Source organism: Haemorhous mexicanus, chromosome 11 (genome assembly GCF_027477595.1).
Source record: "Haemorhous mexicanus isolate bHaeMex1 chromosome 11, bHaeMex1.pri, whole genome shotgun sequence".
Taxonomy (NCBI): domain Eukaryota; kingdom Metazoa; phylum Chordata; class Aves; order Passeriformes; family Fringillidae; genus Haemorhous; species Haemorhous mexicanus.
In genome coordinates, this window is record NC_082351.1 from 16,458,266 (window position 1) to 16,485,760 (window position 27,495).

General features: G+C 35.8%; 1 protein-coding gene across 6 annotated transcripts in view; it reads right to left on the reverse strand.

Annotated features, from left to right (window-relative positions):
• The window catches only part of FHIT (fragile histidine triad diadenosine triphosphatase), a 571,496-nt gene that overhangs the window by 533,935 nt on the left and 10,066 nt on the right, over positions 1–27,495 (reverse strand). For 3 of the 6 annotated variants that reach the window (XM_059856703.1, XM_059856701.1, XM_059856700.1), the window contains exons 2-3: positions 21,629–21,694; positions 21,102–21,175 (exon numbers count right to left, since the gene is read on the reverse strand). The gene's annotated coding sequence lies outside the window, so the exon portion shown is untranslated. The remainder of the gene's footprint in view (positions 1–21,101; positions 21,176–21,628; positions 21,695–27,495) is intronic. The other 3 variants (XM_059856698.1, XM_059856702.1, XM_059856704.1) reach the window with 1 other exon arrangement.

Here is a 27,495-nt window from a genome sequence, read left to right on the forward strand (position 1 = left end):
AGATAAGGATGGTTCAGTCATCACTGTCAGCAGCAGCACATTTCTATTGCAAATAAGGAAATAAAAGGTTTAAGCAAAATGGAAATATTCAAACATTTATGTGAATATTTTATCTTATAAAGCACTTTCACTCCCCGCACTTCACTTTCTCTGTACTTAGTAAAAAAAGGAAAACCCCTGTACTTTTCATTTAATTCATACTTCAGTAAATTACTATTCTAAAACACCTATTACCACATATTAAAAGACACAGAAACAACTGAATTTGGCCTCCATACCAAGGTTACAAGGAACATGAACCACAACCAGGAACTGAATTCCATTTTTAATGGCCCAGTCTTGATTCCAATGTTTTTTCAATCAAATTGCCTTTAAGGAGTGAATTGTATTTCACAGAATTAAACAAAAGTAGTGGTAAGGTCAGGATGACAGAACTACCAGGAACCAGCTCTGTCAACTCATCCTGTTCTTAAGAGATTGTGAACATGAGATCACATTCCATTTGCAATAATCAAAATACTGTGTACTCTAAAGCAAGCCTAATTGATTTTTTTTCCCAAAAAAGAGGAGCATTTCAAACCATTTCAGATTGTATCCCTTCCCAAAATTATATTTGGCAGAAAGGCTTTTTTTCTTTTCCCTTCTATCCCTTAGAAAAGAAAACAAGGATCCAGACAGGGTCTGTTTCTTTGTGTCATATTTGCTGTGCTACCCATCTAACTTTAAAAAGCAATTTAAAGAAGGGAGACTTAAACAGAAATTTCAAGGACACAAGATAGAAATTCTGAAAATTTATGAACACCATTGGCAACTTCTTCATAATTTCTTTAAGCAGGGTTAAAGGAGCTAAATTGATTGTGTAAATATGAAGCAGAACAAAACAGCAGCATAATCTTGATTTGACACAGGATATTTGTAACAAATGAGAAACATTTACTATCCATGGATCATTAAACCCACAAAAATAATTTACATTAACCAAATTGTAAACTCCAAGGAATATTTTTAACATCTGCCAGTATAATTTCTTAAACCACAATCTATATAATCCATTTGATTTTCTTTTTTTTCTGCTCATTAGGAATCTTGCATCTGGTACCTCGGGTATGCCAGAGAGGTCAAGATCTCTGGCAAAATGAAACACATTACAGTACATACTTGAACTGTTTTTTCTTTCCAAATGAATTACTTACTAATTAATTAAGGTTTGAGTTGAATTTATTTTGCTTCAGTTTTGGGGGGAGGAGTTGGTGGCTGGGGGTGTGTGGAATTATTTTTCATAAAGCAACTCCAGAACATCCAACACACTTTCTAGTAATTACATTCAAATGACAACACTGATTAATTTTAGAAGGTAGGATACATTCAGTAAACTAAAGTTTCAGAAAAATATATAGTCTTATGAGTTCTCTAAAGTCAAAATACCTATTATAACTATAAACTGGAATACTAGATCTATAATCTATTATTATATAAACAAATTTAACAGATAAAAGGCCTCCATATTCACAGGCCTAAGTCCTTTACAGTGACCTCAAATTTAATTATTTCCATAGTTGTTTGGGTTTTTTTCTGATGTTGGATTAAAATGACTCCATAAAGCTTTGTTGGAGGGGTTGTTTCTGTTGGGTTTGGTTGTCATTGTTTTTTAAAGTGATCCCTGTAGCTAAGTGCTAAAGAAGAAAGTCATAGAATAGCAAACTCAATTCAAGGTCTGTCAACAAAAAGCTCAGTGCAGATCAGCCTCAGGCCTCTCCAAACCCCCCACAAGGAGATTCTAAGCAGAAACCAGCAAATGTTTTGGTGAGCTCTGATTACATCCATCAGATTATCTCACAAACACATTTCAGAGGAGGAGAAAGACAGGTACACTGAACAATTACAAACAAAAACCTGAAAAACACAGTTTATATCCACATAAACACTTGAAATTTTAAACCCTCCCTTTGTTAAAGACATTAATCTGTTACTGAAGATCCACTCCAGACCATCAACAAATGTGGTACAAATCCAACGCCCTGAAGAGCATTAGCAGGATCCAAAAGCTATGAATCAATTCATTTATATTTGCATGAAGTTTGGCTTTTTAAGCCACTCAGATGTTTTTTGTTTCAAGAAAAGTAAAACTAAAAAAGACCAGAACAAGAACTCCAACAAAATACTATAGCAGACTAATAGTACAACCAAATTTTTCTACTTTTCTATGACTTTTTCTGTAAAATCAGACAAGAAAAAGAATTAGCACAAGTGTAGAAAAATAACTCTACATGTTACATGCTAAATACAAATTTCCAAGCACACTGAGATTTTATTTTAGCAACAACAAAATCTCAAATGACTGCAGGGAGCATAGATTTATTTTGAGCAAATTTATCACAATATTTGAAGTGCAACATAAAATATTCTATTTGCACTCAGCTGCCAATTCTGCAAGCACCTTACTACTTGCTTTGGATACCAAGCAGTTCCCCTGGGATGAGTCCATAAATGCTATCCTAGCAGCATCTCAGAGGGACCCTTTCCACCCTTATCCCTTTGCCTGTCACCAGAGATTACTCTGCTCTCTCCACTGGTCTAACTGCAAGATTAACTTTGAAGTCTGTTTGAACATCTATTTGAAAATATAAAGGAGGGGAAAGAAAACATCTCCCTTATGCTTGGGAACTATATACATGTAAGATGCAATGAAGAAATAGAAATAATATCACATTTAAAGAAATAGAAAAAAAATTTTTCAGAATCAGTAATGGCATGTTGTGCTTTGAAAAAACAAATTATCCCAGGGCCAAAATAGATTCCAATATGACTGTGCACTAATGAGTTCATTTACATATGTCTTAGAAATTGCATGTATCACAACTTTAAGTAAAATTTAGTCCTAATAGAATTTAACTAAAAAAATTAATTTTCTTTTCTCAAAATAAATTAGTATATTCTATTGCCAGTAATTCATTCCTTGCACAAAGGAACAGAAAATTTAGAGCAGCATTTTGAGTCTTATGTTTTTCAATCAAGTTAAGATCAAAGTATTTCCTGCCAATCAAAAGAAAGGCTATTGTCATCAGTTATTTGAGTGAAAGTTTGGAGAATTTTCATCTTTACTTCAGACCAAGAACTTCAGCAATCACTGGAAAAACACACTTGACTGTTTACTACTGCTCTCCAGGGGAAAAAGAACAACCAAACCAGAATAAACCCCCACAATCCAGAACATTCAAAACAAGTCCGAGCATCACATCCTCTGAACTGCCAGAACTCAAGTTCAAGTCACAAGTTTTGACCTTCTCAGGTATGCAAAGTCTTATATCATGCTTATTATGTGAATACATTAAGTTGGGACATGCTGCAAATCTGTGCAGAAGTGATCTCAAACTACACAGTTGATGAACAGTTTCTCTGACTACAACAAAAATATTTTATAAAAAAAGTGTTGAATCGTTCTAAAATCTTATGAGCCTGGTCTTAAAAATCTCATTTTCCTTCCTTTTTAACAAAAATGAAGTCTGGGACATTGAAGTATGACAGCAACCTCTGTGTCATCTTCAGTCATGCACAGCTCCCTTTATAGTCCCTGGAGGCAGCAGAGCCTGTGAGCTGTGCTGGAGGTGCTCAAAGTCACACTCTGCAGCAGCTTCTCCCCCTCCTGAATGTGAAGGAAGCCAAGGACAATTAGTAAACTCTCCCAGGCTAAGCACTGTGCCTAGAAAGAGGCAGAAGTGTTAAGAATCTTGATCAAAAGACATGACCTGACAGATGAGAGTACCAAATCAGCCGTATAGCAAAGTAAGAACAACGATAAGATAAATGTAATTACAGTCTTTCACCAGGATCCTGTAAGCACACAAGTCTTTTTGCCTTTCTCCTTTGAGCCAGGGTTACAGAGGGGGAGAAGCAGCAAGGAACAGGAGATCCTCATTAAACAAACAAACATTCTCAAACTACAGGATGTGCAGGGATACACCCAGCTCTGTCAAAAAAAAGAACCACAGGGGAAAAAAAAAATCTACCTTAGTGCTAGCAAAAGCTTAATTTATCTCCTTCCTTCAAAAAAACTTAGAAAATGTCATTTTTTAGACAGCTTATAATAAAGCTCATACAATTTCCCCTGCCATAATTAAATTATAGATTGGTTTACAAAAACAATAAGTGTAGAACCATAAAAAGTTTACCATTTTGCATTTAATGAAATGCTGCAGTCTTGCAAAGATTTGTGCATATACTCAACTTGATCCAGGTGAGGCATTCCACTGTGAGGGCTGTTATGTTGAAGCAGCAGCAGGTATAAACCAACATTAATTTGAAGCTCATGGTTGTTATAAGAGCTAGCAAAGGTTTTCATTTGTGTTTAACATCACTTTTAGGCATGAAACAATCTTATTAGCACAAAGTAACTCCCACGTTAAGCTACATGTGTTGCCAAAGCACAGGAACACCTTTTTGTTCATTTTTACTTTGCAGTTTCTGTTGCTGATACATGGTTCTTATACACCAGCTATAAGCATAAATAGGATGCTTCTCATCACTGCTTTTCATTATTTGGATCTAAGTCCACATCTTCTTTTGTCTTCAGCTTTCAGAGAACATCACAGAAGTATTTAATGGAAAAGTGCAATAGAAAAGTGGAAAGCAGGGCTATAGTGAAAAAACAGGTTGAACACAGACACAGAGACACAAAAAGAGAAACCAACCTTTTGCTACAACTTCATTTTTCTCTTAACTCAGCCAAACACATGCTCTGTCTCCTATATTACAGATTTCTGTACATTAAGCTCAAAGCAAGTCAGTAAAAAAAAAAACTTCTAAACATTTTTTCTGTTCATAAATTACTATCTTCAACAGCCACTTGATCAGGCACACCTTCAGCACTGTGGTCTGCCCCTAATTTGAACTAGGCTATTTTCCTTTTATTCTTATCAAGACAAAAGGAAGTCAGTTTTCCTTCAAAACTTTAACTTGTCAAGATGTCTTTTTAATAGATTTTTTAATGCTTTGTAAATCCTTCATAAAATCATTTCAGAGTCACCACACAGAACTACAACAAATTTGAGTATTAATAAAACAATTCCATTTATTACATGCAAGACTTTTAAAGGGAAGAATTCTTATGCTCTTGACATGCCACAGGCACGTGTTAGAAGTTAGATAGAATGAAAAAAGATAAAAAATTTCAGAGTCAGCATTAATCCGTGGTCTCTTTTGATGCTCACTCCCTTGGCAGCAGGTATTAGCTTTCCCAAGCCCAAGTGCTCAGAGGAACTACATTACTACTATTACTAAGTCTTATTTACCAACCAAAAGGCTTTAACATGAGGGAAAATATGGAAAGGCTCAAATACCTGTGAAAATCCTGAGGGCTGTAGCAAACATGGGCAAAAAGAAGACTCCCACACCCTGCCTGGAACTGTCAGTCCATAAATCCCAGCAAACTATGACTGAAGCTATTTAACCTTCTGCAATTACAAAGAAACATGAAACAAGTTAGCAAGATCTACCAATAATATTAATAAGGAACCCTTTATTTCCAACTTGGACAAGACATTCAAACATATCTAAACAAACCTGAAATAAATTCTCAACAGCATCTAACTGACCTGGGACACAATGTCATATTTTTTGGGCACAGACAATACCAACTCAATGTTCAAAATATTTCAAGGCAATAATAAGAGAAAATATTGACTATAACAAACCTGACCTTGTTATTAGGCAATAGACAACTAATGAATATTGTCCTACCCACAGAAGTAGAGTGTTACCTGAATATCTATTCCCTCAACAGCGGCACTTTTTTTTTTGTTTTTTTGGACAATATCACACAAAATTTATTTCTGTTCAGGAATAAATCAACAGAAGAGACCGGACTTCCATTCACAGAAAATCTGGGTGCTACTCTCAGCAAGTTCTGTTCTCAGCACAGCCAGGTACTCAGAACAATTTTCTACCCAATTGGACAAGGTTTCTTTTACAGTGAAGAGCATTAGCTAGATGCAAAGGCAAGTGCAAATCATTAAGTCCCTTTGCCAGAGTATTCATATGTACAAAAAGTGACAAATAAATGCTTTCAACAATGCAGTTTAAGACCAAGACTACAAATACTATGAAGTTAAATACTCTGGTGAAACATATAACTTTATTCTTTGTTGTACAGTACAAATATAATTAGACAAATCTTGACATATGCCTTTGGCTGGCACTCTGCTTTCCTTTGCAACATGTTCTTGAAGTTTAGGAATTGTTTGGTTTGGAATTTAGTTTGTATTTATGTACAGCTACTTTTCATTGAGGCTCTTTGCCTCGAGGGTGCAATCACTTTGTGTTCAAGGAATAGTCTGACAAAACCAGAAAGCTTTTACCTGCTATAAATTTAACACCCCTGTAACTGAACTATTCAGTCTGCTCTTCCAGACATCTGAGTGGCAGCAAGACTAAACATTCCCTGGTCACTCCACTTCTGACTAAAGTCATTTTCTGCACAACAGTAAGAGAAGGGAACTTGAAGGAAACATGAAAAAGTAACCTATGAGATGCGTTATTGAGAAATCTCAACTTCAACACCAGCCATATTACAGCTGTGCCTACTTAGAGTCCCCAAGTAATTATATGTAATGAAGGACTAATGTGTTGGATGAACATTAATTAAATCAAACCCTTTTTCCTGGTTGGCATGTTGCATTATTTATATTATATTGCACTTACAGGCCACAACGTCCTTATGGAAATTAAATACAAGTGAAGAGACAGATTTTTGCTGTCAGCACTAAGTAGAAAACTACCTTCAGAACAATCTTAGAAATTTTCTCATTGCTTGGACGAAAAAAATAAAGAAAGAAACTGAGGGAAACTTCTGTCGGTGAGCTACAAATACATGCTGGCCTTGAAACAAAATCAAGGAATGTGAAAGGAGGGATGATGAGGAGGAAGTACCAAAAGGCTCATTGAACATCTTATTTCTAAAAAAATATATACATCTGAATGCATTAACTGAGATGTTAAAAATTTACTGCATTTGAACATGCAAAAAATTAGTTTAAATTTAACACTCAGCTATGCATTACTGCAGTACCTTAGATGCAGCAATGCTCAAAGAAAAGATCCCAAACTGCATGCCCTACAGAGGTGTTGCATTAAGGTAATCAGCAATTATAGGGAGAGATTTAAGTGGCATTTTTTAATGAAGTTTTATGCCCTAAAATAGTTTATTTAAAAAAAAAACAAACCTTCAAAGTAATAGCTGTTTTAAAATCAGCATTTTGGTGCCTAAAGTCAAGTGCTGTTAATTAGGTGATGAATTCCAGTCTCTTTCATTAAACAGAATTACATTTAGCTGGGATTTACTAGATGAAATCTAAAGTCAAAACTAAAGATCATTCCATTTAGAAAAGAACCCTACACTTTTATAATAAAATGAATACCTTCGCAATCAAAGCAGATTTCAAATTTTCAAAGCATTTTTTAAGCATTATGCCAATTTTGTAAATCCAGGAACTATATTAAAACCAGTTGAAATGACCTGTCAGAGGACACATAAAGAGTCAACAGTGGGAGTGTGAAGAAGTTGCAGGTTTCTTAAGACCCAAGCATCAACACTTTTACATCCAGATTTGCATACTTGGGTAAAGAACCAGGGAAAATGAGGCTAAACATCAAGAAAAATAAAGCCCTCTCTCCTACATTACTCTCTTTGCTACCAAGCCAACAAAACTTTAGAGAAGGATTCTCCCAGAAATAAAGTTTTATAGTTTAAAAGTAATAAGTTTCTCCAGATGAATTTGTATGTTTCATTAATGAAAGTGAAAACACTTAACAGGAAACTAATTTTTATGTTTTTTAAAATTAAACATGGTCGCTATACAACTGAAATAATAGGAATGAACAGGTCACATAGCTGATGGACTTTTAAAGTTATTTGAAAAAATGTCTTTTCCCCTCCCTTTTCAAATTATGCTATTTCTGTTAAACCAGATTAAGTGAAATTATAATGCTTCTATTAAAAACTCAGACCAATAATGAACATTAGTTTTACTTGGTCCTTTGACATAAAATAGCACAAATTTGCATATGAAATAAACTTAATGCCAAGCTTATGTCTCTATTTACCTGCTTTAAATTTCTTTTAGATTAAATCCAGCTCAAACCCAACTCCATTCAGTTGGAATGTACAAAGGTAAAGTTAAAACTGATTTGGTCACTTCAACTCAATTTTTTGCATAGACAAAGCTTATGGTAACTTGATAATAAGCCAAACATTATTTGCAACCACAAATATTATTTTGGAAGCACAGCCTAATGGTTGAAGCATGAGATGACAAATCCATTTTTAAATAGAAAGCAATTTTCATCACAGACCACTGAGTGACTCTGAGCAAGTTAATTAACCTCCCTGCAATCTGTGAAATTGGGATAATACCTGGCTTGCAGTGAGGCTTATTTCATTAATGCTTATGAAATGCTGAGAGATCTTTAGATGGATACACTGTAGCAAGAGAAACAAGCTCAGTATTTCAAACAGTACTTTGAAACATAATTCCTATTTGAAAACACACCTCACTGTCAAATAAAATGTCACTTCAAAAGTAGTACTCAAGTGACTTCAGGTGCTCTAAAACTATACTCCACACCATACCAAAAATCACAAGAAAAATAACAAAAAAAGGCCACATATTATGTCTCTTCTTTCAGGTACATACAGAATTATCACTATGCATTTATAGAACTCGGATTCTCATCACAAGCAGCCACAAACACTGCAATCAACTCTGAAGAGTTACTCAGGGTCTGCCAGTTCACCAGAATCCCTAACACAAAATTCATTCTGTAAATAAGTATTTACAGAACACATATTGACTACACTGATGACCACGTTTTTCCCCAGGCACTGAAGCCAACAAAGAATTTCTATAACTTAGGTACTCAACAGAAATCATCTTTGCTGTTTGCACTCTGGAAGTACCAATTCACAGCCTTTCCCACACACTGAAAACAACAAGACAATGGTGCTGTGGCTCAAGCAAAGTAATTACCACTCTCTAGGGCTTGATGACTCCTTTCTTGGTGTACTGAAACAGTTTATAGAAAACTAATTTTCTTAGTGATTAAGGAACATTAATAAGGAACATATTCTTTCATAAGTCAAGAGTTACCAAATACCTAAATTCAGCAGTGATTTATTATAAATGCATAATAATGATGTCTCAGCCAAAGACAATTGAGCTGCAAAAATACATCATTAAGACTTGGGATTTTCTACCTCAACTCCCTTCTGCTGGAAAACAGTTTCAAGCAAATTAATACTTGGCCTCCTCTTTTTCTTTTCCACAGTTGTAAAAAAATAACAAACTTAAACTCTTTGTTCAAAAGCCAAGTATTCTGGGGATTTTCACTCATAAAAAGTAAAGTTTTTCAACTCAAAGGTGCTACCATTTAGTTGAAGGTCCAGCAGATAACATGAGTAACAGTGATAAGAAATCTGTAACATTTAAGCAAATCCTGTGAACCACAGGTAGAGAGGAATTGTATACAATAAACTGAAGGGAACAAGGAATGCCTTGACAAGATTTAAAGACAGAAAGAATTTTCTGAAAACAGCACTGTTAAAGGAAAGTACAACCTTAGCTTGTTTCTTTGGGTATTTGTATTGCAGCTTTAGAAAGTTATTTCAAGTTTCGAGTGTGTGGTGCTGAGCTGTGCCACTTTTTACACTTCTCCCTCAGCTCTATGTTACAGCCTAAACTGTCTCAAATCCAGAAAAAAAGGCAAAATCCTTCAGGTTCAAACACATTTTTTCCCATGACATTTTACACAAGTTAATATTACAATTAAGTAAGATATTAGGAGCAACTACTCATTTTGATAACAATTAATGGAACTCCAGTATAAGTTAGGACAATTGTGTTATCATAAAGCCAATTCAGGGGTATCATGGTAACTCTTAAGTAAACCTAAAAGTAATCTCATTTTCCTTAAAACATATGCATATTAAAAACTTTAGATTCATAAATATAATAACCTCTTTTACTTTCACTGTACTCTACAATTTTATTGTATATTAGACCATCATATAAACACCTCTCAATATAAAAATTAAGATTCAAAACTCCGAAACCTGTTAACACTAGTAAATGAAGCATATGTTTAGCTACACAAAATATTCCTCTGCTGGAATTACCTTGCTGAAATAAGTGAAGACATAACAAAAAAAGGGAATTTTGCTATTTCATATTTTGAATGCCATTGCTTCACATGCAATCACTGTCTCTTACATATAAATTAACATCCTACCATCTGTCAAGTGTTCAGATAATCACAGGGTTTAATGCACAATATGGTTATTAGAATGTGACCTGACAAAAAGAAAAAGAACACAACCTAATTTGGACTACAAAATCTACACTCTAACTGGCAAATGACAGTTTGACAAGCTATTATTCTGCATTTTGGCTTCTCCAGTAAAAGCAATTTTACGCATACGTAATTCTATTAGTCATACAGTCAACTGCCTGTGGAAGATTACTCCAAACAATAAAATTTGCTTGGTCATTCAGGATTTTGAACCTATGTAAATGTTTGCACCATGAATAGAAATTTAATGATCTCTATATACACATACCTAAGAAGAAAATGCAAAAATTATTTTGCACTACGTAAAATAATCCTGTGATGCTATCATCAACTGTAACCACAGATTTTCTTCAAGAAATCATACAAAAAGTCATTAGGCCCATTAAATACTTATTTATCAACTGGCACTGGCTGTTCCAGAAGTAGACTGTACAGGACAGCTCTTTGTCCAATCTGTTTCACATGCAAATGTGTCATCTGCTAATAAGCACCATCATTATTATCATGTATTACCTACATACCTTATTCTACTCCCAATGCCTTGTTTTTGCCAAGGTAAACATTACTGACAGTTGACCAAAGACCACTAAGAAAAATCCTGTTACTAACACAAAACTACCAGGCAAGCCGCGTGTGCCCATGGCTCCCACATTTTTCAGTGGCTCAACTGCATTGCTAATGCTCCAATAAACTATACTGCCAAAGGAAATACTCTAATGGTAACTTCAAAGAGTAAAATGCATGCTCAGGAAAGGTGAAATTATGCCTTCAGAAAAAACAAACCAACAAACCATTTTAAGAAAGTGACACAAGAAAAACAAAGCACACACAACAACAACAGAAGTTCAACACAGTTCTACTACCTGCAAAAAATGAAGTTTCCATTTGGTAAATTTTTCTAAGATCTGGTTACACTACTCAAGGACCTGCCTCAATAATAAAGCATCATGATCTTACTTTCTTGCCAGAGGACAAGAAAAATCAGCTCTTGGTATATGCAAGGCCTGTCAGCATTTCAAAGTGTACCCTACTTACAGCTACACAAAACAGGTCTTATCAGCCAGAGGTCTGCTACTCTAATTACCAATTTCTTCCAAAAGGGAAATAAGAAAAAAACAAGGAGAAACCACAAGGAAGGAACATTTAGACTACTTTCTCCAGGTTCAGTTTTACACATAGTAAAATATTTTGCCTATTAAATGCCAGAAAATACCAGTTGTTTAAGTTAAACATCAAAAAAGTACCATTTTTCAAAGTAGCTAAGCCAATTACATGAGCTTGGTCCTTCTTTTGAAAGATCACACAATATAATTACTACAGGTCACCAAATTCTCACTGTATAATAATGCATAGAGTGGAATTTATAAGATATGCTCAGCTGCATCATCCAAACCTGTAACTGCTTTGTGAAAGCTGTTCCTCTGTACCAACAAGGCTCTAAGACTGTTTTTCTCGGGAAGTTACTAAGATAGACAAAGGAGAGAATAACCATGACACAATCTACTGATTCTCTGGATGTCTGTAAGTGTAAGGTGAGAAAGTGCAGAGAAAAGCTCTACAAATATTTACCCAGGGAATAACTACAGAGTAACCACCAAGCAGTAAATTCAGTACCTCACTGTTCATTGAATTCAAGAGATAAAAAAGTGCCTGCCCTATTCAAAGGCAAGTCTCTCCCCAGATTGGAACATAAACACTTCAGTCAGTTGTGTATATCTTTTTAACCCTTAAATTTAAGCACCTGGGACATTGCAGCTTCATAAAAATAACTGATAATTCTAAGCAACTTCAAGCTTAAACTGGAAAGCAACGCACCTCAAAACACAGACTATAAAAGTTAAAGAATTAGATAGAGTTGTACTTTCCCAGTTAAAGTTCTTAGTGCTAGACTTCTCGGCAAACTTACACTGAGACAAGCACTTAAACGAGTCTGCTCTGCTGGCTACTAATTGTTGCCTGTTCACGTGGCTGAAAGCAGATTTACACAACCACAGCTGCTACATCACACCTGAAATCACACCTTTAATGCTGCACCTGACACCTCCAACTGAATGCTGTTGGTCAGCTTCAAATAACCACACTGATGATTAACCTATGAAAAGGTTTGGTTTTAAAGATTCAGTGCATCACCTTTAATATTCTTTTTTTTTTTTTCCATAAAAAAGAATATTTTCACAGGAGGTTGATCAAGCTTTTGTGGGTTTAGGTCAATTTGCAAGTTCTTTGGCCTATACTATTCACCAGGGCATTTATATTGTAATGGTTCACTCATCTCACCTGTCTTATATTGTCTTATGAGAATGAAATTGAATACATTAATATCAGAATAATTAAATAATACGAAACACAATGCAAATCTTTTCACTGAAACACTTAAAGCAATTTCTCACTAGGCCAAGGTCAGGAGAAGCTGAAAATTAAAGTCAAATTAGCCCAATCAACCAAAATATAGCAGCTGACTTAAAGTAGTATATTACAACTACCAAAACAAGTGGCAATGAACACACACTCGTCTGCTGTGAAAGGAAAATACTGTGGGTGAGGGAAAAACAAAAAAAACTTTAAAAAAATACCTTTGATAATCAAAGGAGCTTCATACTTCTCTATCTCACAGAATATTCAGCGAATTACGTTTACTTCTCTATAATAATTTCATCCCTAACAAGATCAGAGAAAATGATTTATTCCACCCCCGGTCTTCCTACATTTGTACGTCATCCTAGGGGACACTGCCTTTCTGAACACTGAATTGCTTTTGGCCATCTGATATTACATTACTGCAGTCTTCTGCAGAAGGAGCCAGAAAAGAAAAAAAAAAAGAGGGGAAAATAATTACATTAATGCTGGGAATCAAAGTTTATTGACTTTCCCTTGAGCTATAATACCAAAAAGCTGATTACAGAAGTTGTCAACTTATTTAATGATACCACCAACTTCTCTCTGAACTCATCAAAATATCTTCTGAAAAATTTCTCAGAAGTTTTTCAAGTAGAGGAATACATTATTAACTCTACTTCATCTGACTGAAGATAACTGTATTTTGCCTCTGCTCCTTCCACCTCTTTGTGTCTACCAAAACAGTAAAAACATCATTGTAATAAAAAAACTCCAGGATGCTCAGAATTGCATTCTCAAGCAAACCAACATCTCATTTTCACATCCCAAGTACATCCTACTTATTCTAAAAAACCTAGAGAAAGCCTTGACTAGAATACAGCTCTAATAAAAGTGAACATCTCATCCCCACCCATGGCAGCTTGCTCTGAGAACTCAAGCTCAAACATGTTGCTATGCAGTATGGACACTCTAGTGTACAGAGAATCCATAAGCCATTATGGCGTTTTAAAGTTTCACTCACACTGTCCCCTCCCAAGAAAGAGGGCTGCCCATACCTGTATTTGCTCCAAAAGTTCTCTTGAAGACTGTTAATGCTTCTTCCTCCTTTGGAGAGCAGATTTCTCTTCCAACACTTTTTTTCCTAGATTAAGAGTGTCAACAGGAATGTCTTCCTTCCCTTACTTTTACAAAATTACTTTATTGTACAATGTACATAGGGAAATACTCAATTAGGCAGCTGATAATGAGAAAAAATGACCAGAGCTGTCTTTTTTAGCTTTTTCATCAGGGTCACCAGAGCAACAGAAGGTAGCACTCTAGCAAAAAAATTGTCCTTGTATCATCTACAATACAGCTTTTTCAAAACATACAGGGGAAAGTACAATACAACTATTGTCAAGTGTTCTGAACACTAACAACGCCAGGAAGTACTTAATTAGTTCAACAAAGCTGTAGCTTATCACATTCTCTTTTAATGCAACTGCAAGCACGCCATGCAGAGTTTAGAGTAAACCTCTTCTGAACAACACGCAATTAGAAGATCCATAAAATATAGTGAACAAAACATAGTTCAAAGGAAAGACAAAACTTCTTTAGAAGAAAATGCTCCTTCAGCAAGATCTCCCCAAGTCAATCTGTTTCTTTAATTCACATGAAGGAGACAAACCAAGTTTGTTGGTTTGATTACCTGGTGAATGAACAAAGGTATTTATGCTCGAGTACTCCTGCCAACACATGGTACACCTGCATGTCTGTAACAATTTAACATGGTTTAGTCACAGCAGGTAAAAGCCTTTCATGTTGTAGTGAATAGGCCCTCTGATACTCATCCACAGTCAAACACTGCATAGGAGATCACTCTGCAACAGAAAACTGCTGTGAAAGTTTGGCTTGAACACAAGACTGACTGTTCAAGAACACTGTTCAAACAGGATATCATGACATGACAGATCAGAAGAAACAGCTTTCAATAAAAGGCAGACAGGGCATGCTGCTTACCTTGTGCAAGGTGATTTGTTCAGTAGCATTAGAAGGGACAACATCAGACAGAGCCAACAACCCACGCAACTGAATTTGTGTCAGTGCCTCCCATGACAAGAACAATCTCTTACATTTAGGCATCTGTCAGTCCTGTGAGGGGAAGTTGAGATATACCCAGGGAGCAATTCTCAGTAAACAGGACCAAATTTCTGTACATTTTGGATGTACAGTCTGGTTGGCTTAAATTAGCTTTTGTCAGGTAGGAAAAAAATGAAAAAAAAAAATCAGTTTCTAAGTTAGAAGAGGGAAAAAAATGCACTCTACTACTCACCAATAAAATTGGAATTCTATATTCATCGCTAAATTTTTATTCTTATAATCAGTCTTTAAACACATAAGAAATGGGAATGTCCTTTTTAGGACCTCTCAGCATTGTCCAGGCTTGGAAGCTGGCAAAGATTTTCCTGGAAGAAACTGAGTTTGCAAAACTATATAAACAGTGACAGCAACAGCGCTTAGTATTACTATAGCATTAACTAGAGGAATCTACTGAAACAAATGTTTATAATAAAGTATTGACTCAAATAGCATAAAACATAATAGGTTCAGATTACTGCTGTCTTATTCAACACCTAATTTTCACGATAACAAGAAAAAGCAGGTTCTCCTACCTGCAGGTTAACAGGTTTGCCTATTATTTTAAACTGTACTTGTGAATTACGGTAAGGATTTATGTTCCTCATGCAGAATACAGAATGCTGACATTGGAAAAAACAACCAATTGGTTACTGCAGCTTCTGTGTTCTAACCATTAGTACCAACACTTGAAAGGCCAAGAAGACTACAACATTTCATAACAGGAATGTGGCCAAAAGTCATCCTCACTTTGTGGCACTGAACCCAAGTTTAAGTTTCTATACAGTGAAGCCACTCCTGAACACTCACTGCAAGCACTCAGCTCAGATCACCTGAGACTGAGACAGCCACCAGACACAGTATTCCAGGACAGCAGCTGGAACAAACAGGTTATTTTCTACCTTCCTTGCTCACATAATTTCTTTGAGAATATTGGCAGAGATTCCAAGAAATTCTTTGAATAATTTGAAAATGAAGAATAGATTGAGAAACAAAAATGTGGTGTGGGGTTAAAGATGCATTTCAGTAGCTCTCCTTCAGAAGTATAATCAATAAAACAATAAATACAAGCCAGTTTGGGATCTGCTTTTGCTCACAAGACAACTGAATAGTTTCAAACTTTAGTTTTGTGTTTACCCTGATTACACTAAATCTTCTCGGTGACTTCAGTTCTCTGCAACTGTCTTTGAGTGCCTTTAGTAAGCGATTCCCTAAACTCACATTTCAGTCTTACTGCTCTCACACAGAAGTGTGGGTTCCCTTTTTAGTGTACAGTGAAGCCTTGGACATGCTTTAAATTGTCATGGACAATTTAAAGCATATTAAAAAAAAAATCCTTCCATTTTCTTCAAGTACCTCATTACCCTTCCAGTGCAAACCCTTCCAGTGCAATATATATGCAGTATGCTGTACAAAGACAATGCTGTCTGCAGTGTCAAACAACACACACTTACCCAGACCAAGTTTTTTCATTACTGATATTCTTTTTTAAAAAGTTGCATCAAAAGCTTTAATTGAATGATTAAAGTTTAATCTCTTACCAACTATGATTAAGTAGAGTCCCTATAAATTTAATCAGAGCACCTTTTTGCCATTATTGCCCAGCAGCTACAGCTTCAAGAGCCACAGTGTAGAGAGAATTCTGTTGCACATTACACTTAAACCAAGAGCATCAAGCAGAACATCAAGCATAATGCATTTTTCATGTTTAGCCCAGTGAACAAGCCTTTTTTCCAAGACTGAGAAGTTAGCCTTTAACAACAGCAACCCAAGGCAAAAGGATTGCAAGAAACATATCAGCATTTCCAAAAGGCTTTAAAGCAATCTAATTAGGTAGCCACATGCTATGTTTTGTGAGAAAACCAGCAACCTAATAACTTGATTGTCATCAGAAACAAAATGCTAACAGTGAAATACTACATTTTCCTCCACCATCTGCATCCTATAAAATCCTGTCAGTATCTTAGTGGGCAGATAGACTGTCTACTAAATAGCTTAATAAATGTCTGCCCTATTTTTCATTTATGATGAAATAAAACAAGATTCATTGATACAATACAAGATGTTAGTCACCCTCACTTAAAACTTGAGGAACATATTATCACAAAATTTGTGTTTGTAGATTTGCTAAGTCAATTACAGGTAGCAGTTTATAACACCGTTAAACCAGTTTCAGGAAAGTGAACTTAACACATTACCCACAATTTACACCCTATGAATGTTAATTACTTTGTTTTGAACTTTACCCACTACACTTCCTTTCTCAACCATTCATCTTACTGACATCCACAAAGCAAAAACACTGCAAATAGACAAATGTTCAATTAATGTAATGATTTAACTTAGTGTACTGTGCTCTAAAAAAAATACTCTACAGTATTTTTTTTTCCTTCTTCCAGCTTTCAAAGAACACTGTTTACAGTGTGAAAACCTACTTTCCCCTCAAGCACTCTATTTTAGGAGTGTTTTGTTCTTGTCTAAGTTATTTAAAACTATGTACTTGTTATAAATTCAGAGCAAAGCTCTCATTGATGCCCTTTCTAATACTGCTATGGTTACCATATACAGCCCAAATGCAGCACTGCTTTGTTTCATCTGCTAAATGATATGTCAGTGTTTGAAAAATTTAACCTTAAAGCAAGAGCTTCAGAGAAACAGCTGCTTAATAATAAAAAAAATAAGTAAAATCAGTTTAAAAAAAAAACTATTTAAATACAGTATATTATTCTAATTCAATACAGAAAAAAGTTCCTTTACTGTCTCATTTCTGAGAAAATATATCAGAGACAACAGAAAATACAGGGTTGATATCAATTCAAAATATGGAAGACAATCCTCGATTATCAGCATCACATCCAGTCCTTACTTTATTCCCCTGGTCTTAGTAAAAGAATAAAAAGATTTTTGTCCCCTTCCCAGGAAATAGATTAGGTAGGCATGACATTTTCCCACTTCACCGTCGCATGCAGTAATAAGCTTTCCTTTTGTAGCATTTATGAATTCAAATAGTGCTGGGGTTAAGCCGGAGCAAAGCAATTTGGCATGCTTGCATCTGCTTTTATCAGGGAAAGGAAAAGCAATCCATGAGGTCTGGACTGACCTTAAAGCACAAGTATTTATTTGGAGATTCTAAGGGCTTACCAATTGTGTTTGGTAAGAGGGAACTTAAATTCGATCACGCTCCCGCCCAATGTCACCTTAATTCAGGCAATCACCTTTCAGTTCTTCTGCAGGGCCAATAACGTAATTGGTATTCTGGTACAACGAATATTCTCTTTAAAAAGGACACATTAACTACACACTCCCATTCTACCATGCTTCTTTCTACAGGACATAGCAGGTTTCCAAAGTTAGGTGCTTCCAAATTCAGAAAACTTACTTAAAAAAATTAAATCTATGCTGGTCAATGCAATTATATTTTCAAAGCCCTCTGATGCCTCCGATATACAATGGTCCCAGAAAAATATTAAAGTCAATCATCTTACAAGTAAACAAATACTAGAGAAAATTGTCTTAAAAATCTCAGACATATGAAAGAGCTGGTTTGGAAAAAATGCATTCAGGGAATACACTTCTTCCTCTAGGAACTCAACACTCCTGTTTTATTTCAAGGCAACATTGCTCCAGCGCTTTCATGAAATCTGAGCAACTTTCAGTGTTTCCAACTCTCATGTCCAAAATAAATTAAAAGAAATGCATTAGAAACAATTAGTGGGGAAACATTTATTGCCTCTCAATGACAAAGACACTTGATCAAATTTAGATCCACTGCAATGCAAGCAGTAAAAAACTGTGAAAACATAGTCTGCTGCTTTGCAAGTGGAACTTTTCCATCTTTCCACCTAATAAATAGTACTGTTATTGCCAGATTGTGATATGCCAGTGATTAAGGTTTTATTATTCTTTTTTTTTTACTTCATTCACTCTTCCTCCATCTGGAAAATCTGAGGCTATTTTAAAACTGACAGTACATAAAATTAATTCTCAATGACATGATAAGCAAGTCCCATATTTCATACATTCTAAGTACACCAGCATCCTATATTCAAACACAGAATGTGCAGATGTGGCACTTAGGGACATGGTTTAGTGGCAGTGCTTGGCTAATGGTGGGACTCAATGAACTTAAAGGTCTTTCCAACCTAAACGATTCTAAATATACATTCCACATTATAAAAATGACCAACAAGAAAGAGAACTGTTGTAAAATTCTTAACTCCTCTGCTGATTACTTAAACTGAGCACAGAAAAATAGAAGGAAAGACCCTTCATTCCTTTCTTCTCTAAGTTCCATTCAGAGCTTCTGTTTTGTCTGTCTGGAGCCAGACCAACATCAGCTCAAACACAAACATGCCCAGAAAATCAGGAATTCAAGCCACATGTTCTCACAAAAAGATAAATTGATACTGTTCACCAGGGCTACTCAGGGCTCAAAAGCAAAGCAATCAGGCTCTCAACGAGGCCCAGAGATCACCACGTGCAATTCCGTTACAGCCAAGGACAAGGTTCTCCAGTCCAGACTGGCTTCACTGCCATTTTCTGCTCAGCCAGCCCCGGTGCCTAACATCCCACTAACCCACAAAGGACAGACCTAAACTGCCTCTTCAGTCTGAACAAAAACTGCACGATTCTCTTAATTTGACATCAAACCCAGACCAGTAGCCCATGCTAAGGGGCAAATCATAGCAGCTTGAGTTGAACTCGGAGCTAAAGGGGCAAGACAGCAGCTTCAGGATGAGCTGGCTCATGTTCACCTGTTCACAACAAAGGTGTGGTGAGTTTCTATCCACACGACTAGAGCATCTAAGAAATGTGCTCATATGAGGGCAGAATTAGACTCCACCTCCTCTCCAGAGAATTCTCCTCCTGCCAGGATCTCTCCAAGGAAAAGCAAGTCTGACAATTAATGTAGGTAACAGCACCTGACAGCAGCTGTGCAGATGTGCCACCTAAAGGAGGCAGGTATTGCGAGGGATCAAATGGACATTTTCAGCCTGTTTCCAAATAAAGAACAGGAGAAAGAACTGGGTGTGTGCATGTGTGAGTAAGAAATGGAAGCCAAATCTATCTAAATTAAAGATAATTATAAGGAGGCTATTTGGTTCAAGGTCACCTATGGCAGGCAACACCACAGTTACTATGATAACTTCAGATAAAAAGATTAGACAGGTACTAACAGCTGTAAACCTACAGAGTGCTGCTGCCACATACAGACCTCCACTTTCTAGCTTCTCTTAAATGTTTTCCCTTGAAAATACTTTTATTTATTAGAAATATTTGCTTGCTCCAATCTCTTTTTTCTTATATGTTTTTTTACCTATTAACAGCTCAACTGCCTATATATATTAAAAATTAATGTACCATGTCATAAAAGGAAAACATGATCAGGAAAAAAAAAGCAAACTCACACCACAGCGTAGCATACATTTGCTTCTTCTGGGCTATACAAATCTGGTGTTTAAATGGCCTTTAAACCATTGATCACAGTGATTTAAAATTTATAACAATACAAAATCATATCAATTTAAATTTCTCTGTATAATGTGACTATCTTGAATTTCTACATCTTCCTTTTATGTTGCAGTCTGCTTTAATTATCTCAGTTCAACTTTCTGAATATGACAACAGAAAAAGGGAAAGATGAAGTGAAAAATGAAAAGATGAAGTTGCTGAAACAAATATAAGCTTATGGGATACCTGAATCTCAGCAGAACAGCTTATTGATGAAAATGGGTTTTTTCACGCTGCCTGATGTAATATACAGTCTCTTTTTAGCAAAAAAACCCAACCTATTTCTACTTTAGCTATTAATCAAAGAACAATTATGTTATACATTTATGAGCAAGTACAGAATGCTGAATTATCTTAAAAGACTAAAGTTATTGTGATATTATACACACAGATAACTATTATGCTCTGCGACCTAAATTTTAGGTATTTACCCACTCAATACACAATGAAAACCCACAGTTATGCAGCCTTATCTATCTTAATTTCCTGCTTTCCACAGAAATCCTTGATCACACTACTACATAAGCAAGCCCCATGCAAATTCAGAAGAACCATTAAAAAGTCACTTTCAATTTTCTTGTTTTTCCCACCTGGCATTATTAATCAAGGGAGCAGACGCAGGACCAGTGCATTTATTTTTAAATACACTGGCATTAATCTTTGCAAACATAACTACACCAGCACAACTTAACCACTGTGAACAAAGCACAAGTCAGCAGTTATTCTCTAAGATTTGGAGACCCTCAGCATATCAACTTCCAGCATATCAACTTTCTTTACATTTTCCCTCTGTCACTCACCCCTTTTGTCTGATAGTGATAGGTGGCTAAAGAAGTTGTCCTGTCAGCTTTATCTTCAATCTCTGCATGCAGATCTGTGAAGGTAACACAAAGGGTGTAAGGCAATGCTTGTCACTGCAATGTAAGAAATACACTTACCTTTAGAGCATCCTCCTTCTGTAACTTGAGACTACAAAGGGATAATAAATACGTTTGGCCTATACATTAATAATCATGTTTATTTGGTACAGCTACTACTGTATGGAAAAAGTCTGTACAAATAGATGTTGCTTCCCTCTACTGCTTTAATGACCCCATTGTTTGGTCACTAACACTGAACTCATTCAGCAGTCCTGTACATGGACAGGGGAGCCAAGGCTGAAGCAATTTTGGCCAATGCCAATTTGCCACAGAAGTTAAGAGGGACTGCCCTGCATGTCAGCGAGACAACACAGACAAAAGATCAACTTGTACAACCCCAAGTTTAATCTGAAGATGATTAACAAACAGGTAGAACTAACTACCAAAGAAAGTGGGCACAGAATTACCTCTCAGTCTCTTCAAATGAAGAGAAGCTTTCCAGCAGATCCACTTCAGCCAAGCATTACCAGCCTCTATCGAGGGAAATGAGAGACATTTACATTCCCCATGCAGAAGTTCAAAGGAAGAACTTCAGTGATCCCTTCTGATCTGTACAACTATTAGTCTCTACCTCATAACCCTAGGTACAATTTTTATTTAAGTTTAGCACAAAAAGAAACACAAATTTCTGCAAAACCAAAATTGTTTGAGTCTTTCCTTCAGTCTTCCTGGAAAAACTGATGAAGAATTACTCCTTGTCTGCATCTTGTCACTGGTCCCAAAAAAACTCCCACTTCTACCCTCTTCCCTCCTTTAATTTCAGAATTGCACCTAAATTATAATGATTCTTCAAACTATTTAGACTAGCAAGAGCTGGCTACATAAGTAGTAAGAAACCCATTCCAACAAAAACAGGTCAAGTCAAGGAACAAAGCTGCAGATCTTCTAGCTAGGAACTTCAGAGTTAGGAAATAGCACCACAGATTTCAGGTGCTTTTGTCTTCACCACTGCTGAAAATATCTAGAGAGATTTTAAGTGTGCCTATATACATTATATATGCAAGTTTTTATCAGCATGCATTTGGGTTATTCCCTCAGAAATCCCTCACTCTTGTCCACAGAAAATCTGATTCAGGTTTTAGAGTTCTTACTGGGAAAAGAATAACAATACCCAAAATACATTTTAGCCTTTATATGTTCCAGGTTTTGTGACAGAAGCAGCAGCTTTCTGCTGTTTAAAACGTTCATGTTCACTTACATTTTACTTCTGATCTTGTTTTGGATATTCTTCATCTGTGACACTGCCAATGATTTATTCTGGTCGGAAATCATAGGATTTATTTCTGTTGAGCAAACCAGTGAGTTTTCTGAATGAATTATCATCAACTTCTTTCTTTTTTTCTTTTCCACTTTTTTTAAGGAGGCCAAGAACTACTGGTTTTCCCAACTAACTGCACTCTGGAAAGTTCATTGCACACTCATTCTGGTTCTGTGTCATTCTCTCAACGATTATTTAGTGTGTACATGCTGACTATAATGACCAGATGAACAGAATTCAGCTGAACATCTTTATCTAATTTTTTAAACCTAGAACATTATGTCTCATCTCATTTTCATGAGACTTATTTCAAACTTTTGCAAAGCAGGTCTTGGGTACAAACCTGATGTTTTTCTTTGTTTTTTCCTTTCCATAGCTCTGTAAGCCACCCCCAGAGCTCATCAGATAGAATGAAATCAGTCGTTGTTGAGCTTTACAACAGTCATATTGATTGGTATCTCCCAAAGGCACATTGTCATCATTTTACCACTGATGGGGTTATGGGCAGACACACACTTTGACATTCCCCTTAGATGTGATAAATGCAATCCTCATTTTCTCAGATCTTGTGCAATTCACCACAAATCCATCGATCACAGAACGACCCTTTCTATTCCACTGAAGCTGCAAAATCCAAAGAGAGAAATATCTTTCTAATTCATACATACACTATACATTCCATAGTCCTATTTTTCATTAGACTGGGGTGATTCAGCTCATCATTTCCATGATGAAAATTCCAACTGGTGTGTTCCTTTTGAATAATGTTGTACAGCATCACTCTGAATAAAACATTATTAACAGGTTTCTCCCCAACTATAATCTACCTCATTTTTGAATAACAGAAGGCATTCCTGACATGTGTCACATGTGAATCATTTTGTTTGTGGACTGCCACAATCACTATTATTATAACAAACAGAAACCACTTGGTAGTTGTTACTGGCTGAAGTTTTATTTGGAAATTTTACTCTAGTAAAAACATTTTTAAAACTAGACATAACAGGCTAGAAAAATTTCTTCCTATGCTTAACATAGGAAAAAACACTAATAAGCATTTACTAAGCATTACGGTTTGCGCATCTTTTGCCAATATTCTCAAAACAAGTAAAAGTTGGTCATTGCAACAATAAAGCAGCCAAGTCAGCCACATATGAACTTCAAAGAGCAACCAGCACAAACTCAGTGCCCTAACATTGCTCCTATCACAGAACTACAAAGAGTGTAGAGATTATGGCAAGGTTTGGCCTAAGGTACAAAATTCTAGATGCACTATTTTGCGAAAATGTAATAAAATCTCAATAAAGGTCTGAACACTTCAAGTGCTAAGTAAGTGCTCATGATGAAAAAAGAGATGCCTGTCAGTGCCCTACCGAATTATAAAACCGTTCTAAGTTTTGGGTCTTAAATATACAATTAAAAGTTGCCATCTCTCATTTCAGATAAGGAAATTGCAATTCTTCTTTGGAAATTAACTTTCCATCTAGCTCCTGTACATGTTCTTTTTAATTATTATTTTTGAACCACATGTCATTTAATTATTAAATGTGGCTTACATCTGCATCTCTGGAAATAGTTTTTTTTAATTCTCTCTTCTTCTACCATTTCATTACATGTGAATGGGGTGTGAGCCGGTTGCTGACTATGCTGATAGGCAGGGAGCAGGGAGAAGTCCTCGCTCCACATTTCATTCAGATAACAGAAACCTGCAAGCTGCTCAGTGTGACAGATGAGCTCTGTGAGCTAAAACAACTTGTTCCGCCTGTCAGGCTGCAAGAGCCTACAGCAGCAAGATACAATTGTGATGACACGGCCATCGCCAAACTGGGTCAAACATACGGTCACTTTAAAACAGAATGTCACCCCTTCTTTCTACTTGAGGAATTTGATTCAGTGACACTAAAAGCTGTTAGATACCATTAGCTTTATATCCAAGTTCAAAATGAAACTGTTTCTCTGACAGTATTTGAAGGATCCTCTTTGCCATTAAAGTTCGTAGGAATCACAAACTGTCAAATAATGTCACTATTGCCCAGAGCCAGCGAGTGCTTTATGAGCACAGCACTCTCCATGTTGCACCAGGGGAGAGGGGCCTTTGGAATTATAGCACCATTATGGCCTTTGTGGATTAAATGCACTAAAATCATCACAGACTTCTAAAAAAAATTATACAGATAGAAAATGTTTTCTTTAATTGCAGGAACAAAAATAAAAGAAGCCTGAACTCATGGCTGCATCTGTTATTTTGATTTTTAGATCACCACCTCATATAAAAATTAACTTTTTCTTTTTAGTGAAATAAAAGAATTATTAAATGAATTATAGTAAAAATGTAAAAATAAATTAAAAATAATATTTAATAAATTGTTCAAATTATTTCCCTCAGTCTTGGAAGATTTACTCACTCCATACTGTGATGTTGGAATACACCATGCCATATTACAAGCATGTACTGTTCAAAGATTAAATAAATGTGGTATACAGGTCACACCACATGCTGGTTCTAGATAAGATTTGGAAAAGCAGATAATGAGATGAAGATAGTTCTGGTCATACTCTGATATTTGATGATCAAAATCTTTTATGTATTAAATGCAGTGTAAAGCCATCTTTTTTAACAGAATTACACTATGTATATGTTTCAGCACGGATACATTTAGTCCAAAAGTACTAGAAATGTAGAAGGAAACAGTAAAGGTCTGAGACATCCAAAAGTAATTTCCTCCTCAATATTTACCAATTTGTGTTGACAGTCTGAGTCAAGCTCAAATCATGGACTCAGGCCAAGTAAAAATTCCCAGCCTGTTAGACTCCACAGTTTAATTTAGGTATTTCAATACAGCATAATGAAGACATTTTATATATTTCAGGTTTTGATGTATCTATTTTTCTGGTTTATATTACATACTCGGCTTTCAAGTTCAACACAAAAATTTTCAGGAAAAATATTTTCAAGAAAAACTTCTCATGGAGCCATACCGTTAAGATGATTCATATTTTTGTGCAGTTAAAAACTGAAATAATTCTTAAAAATAATTGTTGTTTATTTGCTTTGATTTTTAAATGTCTTTGATCTCATTCATTAATATTCATTAGACTTCTGATGTTGGACTAATGAGAATCTTACACATTTATGAGAAGTTATTTAAACAATGCTATCAATTTTTTTTCTAACTTATGTTTTTCATCAACACCAACAGTACTTAATTCTTTGTATTCTCCAGTTTTTTCTTCAAACTTCCTGAAGACATGGTACATATTCTCCAAAACAAAAGGGAACTCAACAAATGCATAACTAATTCAGCCAATTTTGAGCATGGAACCCTAAGCAGATAACAAGAGAAACACATGATATATATGGACAGAATGAATAATGCTCAAAGGAAGAATCCAGCCAAAACTTTTCAGCCTCAGGAGTTTACAGGCACAAAAGCAGCAGTGCTGCCGCCAGAAGACAAGAACAGCCACTGATATTTGCCATCCCAGGAGCACACACAACTGCAGGAACAGCGAGGCACTTGTGTGCTTTGTGTTTCATAAAACATCAGCTGTACTCAGATTGAGTTTCCATTGTTTGCAGTCCATATCCACAGGAATCTGAAAGGAAGAGTCCCAGAATGCTCCCAGAATCACCTGCATTGCACACACAGCACAAATGAGAGCACCCAAGGGAACCGAAGCCATCCACCACAACATGGCAGCAAACAGATTCAATACGCTATATCAAAATTAATACAGATACATGAATATATATTCAGATAAAGATACACCAGTTTGAAACCATCCATTAGAGAATTCTATCTAGGAAGTAACTCCTACACTGCAAGAGAAATAGCCATTATAAGCTTCCTAATGACAATAAAATAAAATAAACGTGCAAACGCAGCAAAGTACATGATTATGCAGTGCCCACAATAGCACAGTCACACCATACAACAAATTTCCATACACAGAAAGCCACTGCTCTGGTCCCAGTATCAAATAATAACAAAAAAAATTCAAGGACAAAGTATTCCTAATTCTAGGTTCCAAATTTATCTCACAGGATTCTTGGTACCTAATACCTCAGAATCTACTATCAACCCCAAACTTTTCAAAAGAGTTTATTTTGTATATAAAAGATCTCCACTGGTACAGATGTTTTATATCATGTAAGTATATGAAAATGAATGGGATTCTATATCGCAACACAGTTCTGGAAGAAAATAATAAAGTAATTTTAGAAGCTCTAAGTAGCATCCAAGGTATTTATATAAGCCAGAATCCTGATTATGTGCAACACCAGCCCTTACACATCACTCCCAAAGTTAAGTGTTATTGATCTTTCTCTAAAGAACAATATTTCCACCATTTCTTCCTTTCTGTTCTTCTCTATTCCCCTGCATTGAGATCCTGATACTCGGTCAGTACCCTCAAGCTGTCCTCTCAGAGATGTGCCATCACAGCATCCATCACACTGGGATGTTATCCCACCTAAGCAAGTCTTCTAAAAACCAGCCATGCATCAGAATTAATGTGACATGAAAAGTGTTAATATCACAACACTAGAAGGCAATTTTCCCCCTGACACCTGAGAAAGTGAAAAACAGGATAACATACTATTTAATAGAAATTTTTCCAAGTGAGTCAAGTACACACAATGCTTGGGGTTTTGGGGTTTTTTTATCATAAAATGTATTCTAATTCAAATATCCTAAAATTTCCAATTTTAATTTTTTTTTTAATTTTTCTTAAATTACACTGTCAAGGCCTAACAGCTACAGCTTCAGTTGCAGCACTGGGAAGGCTACATCTCACAACAGGTATAAAACACTGAAGTTAATTAATAGAGGATTCAAACAGCAAAACTGAGGAAAAGCTGACACAGAAATCTTTCTCATTGGAAACACTTAGGTAAAGAGAAATGACAGTGCCTGCTACCAAAAATAATGAATCAGTGGAGGGAAGCTTACAAATTATACTAATTAGTAAGAAGCAGGCAAGAAAAATAAGAGCCTCAAAGCTGGAGCAGCATCT